Below are 2500 nucleotides of genomic sequence, written 5' to 3'. Positions count from 1 at the left end.
AAGCACTTTTTGTACTTTGATTATATCATATTCAAGTGTAGCTTCAAAAGGTACTTACATTCAGCTCGGTGTTTCTGGTTGGAAACACTATCCACTCTGCAGCCATGTTTTTAAGGCATTGCAAGACTGGTAATAAGGATCTGCTAGAACTTGCCTTTGACATTCCCATTGTGTCGGCAGTTACTTATTACTCCCCGATGCATAATATTGGAGAGCTATAAGAACCTGAAAACCGATTATAGACGTAATCAACATGAATTCTTGAATTGAGCATCAAATTATCAGAATCATTGTGTTTATAGCAGAGAAGTCAAACAAATCGTGCGGACCGCCAAGGAAACAGAGTTCGCATTGTCAATAGCGTGTCCTATCTCGACGCTCATTTCAACAGCTTGTACTGATACTGATAACAATTTAGCAGCTTATCATCCGTTCCATCTGATGTTGGATTGCAGTTTTAACTTGTGGATGTGTCTTACAAAACTTGAAGATGCAGTACACGAGATCGGCATTATTTTCCATCTTCTCCAAACCGTCGTCGCAACCATTGAACCACGCATTGTGGAAGAAACTAATCGAGAATGGGATTGCTAGGGTGAAACCGACGTGCCGTGGATGCCGAGCTGGTTTGAAAAAGAAAAGACCTATTTCTGTTGTTGTGACAGATTTTCGAGAGAGCTCAAGGCAGGCGAATGAATTTCCTACTCTTTTGGTTAACTCGAATGGATTTCATTCTTCTTCTGACCTTATGCTCTGCCAATGTTCGGGCTGTAAAGTCAAAGACCGCAGCTTTACTAGGGTACATTCATAGTGCTGATATGGACATTTCTGCAGTTACCGAAACATGGATTACCGATAAAGATGCCGCTGCGAAAATGGAATTCATTCCGACAGAGACGCACAAGTTTGTACAGTGTAATCGCCAAGGTCGTAGAGGAGGGGGAACTGGGTTGCTATTCAAGAAACAACTCCAGGTCAAACACATTGAGTCTGGTGAGAAGTCTTCATTTGAGTTTTCAGAATGGAGAGTAATGCATCAATCACTTACAGCAAAATTGATCATCGTTTATCGTCCTCCTTACTCCGCTGAGCATCCAGTTACTCCTCGGGTGTTCTTTAAGGAATCTGGTAATTTCCTGGAGTTGAACGTTTTGTGTCCAGAGTCCTTAATTTTTGTTGGGGACTTTAATTTCCATATAGATGTGCCGAGTGACCCTGATGCACGCACATTCCTGGATCTCCTAACATCGATGGGTCTCAAACAACATGTATCTGTACCAACTCATATTAGTGGTCACACGCTCGATCTAGTGATCACTCGTGCACAAGATCCAGTTGTTTGCAGTATCCCCGTGGCGGATCAATACCTGTCAGATCACGCTTCGGTCCTGTGTTCATTAAATGTGGCTAAGCCCAGTCATGTCACCAAGGAGATCTGTTATCGTCGACTGAAGGCTATTGAAGTTGACCAACTGCGCGCGGACCTGCAGAATTCTGATCTATGCCAAAAAGAATATGCTGATTTGAATGAGTTGTCTCTGGCTTACACGTCGACACTTTCATCCTTGCTAAACAAACATGCGCCTCTTCAGAAAAGACCTCTGTGGTCAGGCAGCGTGTCCCATGGTTTAATAGCGACATTAAGGACACAATCAGGTCAAGGAGGAAAGCTGAGAGGAAATAGCGCAAGTTCAAGTCTTCAGAAGATTTGCATGCTTTTAAATCCGCGCGCAATCATGCTACCTACATTATGAACTGTGCTCGTTGAGATTACTACTCCCACCTTATTTCTGAGAACAGTGCAGATCAGAGGAAGTTATTCCGCACTACTAAGTCTCTATTGTGTGAGCCGTCTGATGTGAATTTCAATAATCACATTCCACCCAATGACTTTGCTAATAACTTCGGAAATTATTTCACGCAGAAAATTGACGTCATAAACAAGTCAATGGGCTCTCTAGTCCCCCGCGAAGATGGCGAACGATCCAATGTGTGCGATGATAACGGTAGGTGTGCGGGTGCTATCTTTTCTGACTTTGAGGCTTTAAATGAAGACCAAGTCGCCCAGCTTGTTGGGAAGACAGCTAAAAAATCATGCCCCCTAGATCCTATGCCTGCCTCATTGCTTTTTGAAGTTCTTGATGTCCTACTTCCAGTTATCACTAAGATAATCAACCTATCATTTGAATCGAGTGTATTTGCTGATGATTGGAAGGAAGCCCTAGTACTACCATCCTTGAAGAAACATGGACTCGATATTGCTTATAGGAACTTTCGTCCAGTTAGCAACCTCCATTACATCTCCAAGCTTTCTGAGAAAGCAGCCGCTGTCCATCTCACAGATCATATGACAAATAATAAGCTACACCTTCTGTTGCAATCTGCGTACAAAGAACATCACAGTACTGAGTCTGCTTTGCTTAAAGTCAAAAACGATATCTTAATGAACATGGACGCACAGAAGGTTACGCTCTTAGTTCTCCTTGATCTTAGCGTGGCA

This window comes from Montipora capricornis, chromosome 1, assembly GCF_036669925.1.
Source record: "Montipora capricornis isolate CH-2021 chromosome 1, ASM3666992v2, whole genome shotgun sequence".
Classification (NCBI taxonomy): Eukaryota; Metazoa; Cnidaria; class Anthozoa; order Scleractinia; family Acroporidae; genus Montipora; species Montipora capricornis.
The sequence above is the reverse complement of the archived record's forward strand: the minus strand, read 5'-3'. Positions refer to the sequence as shown.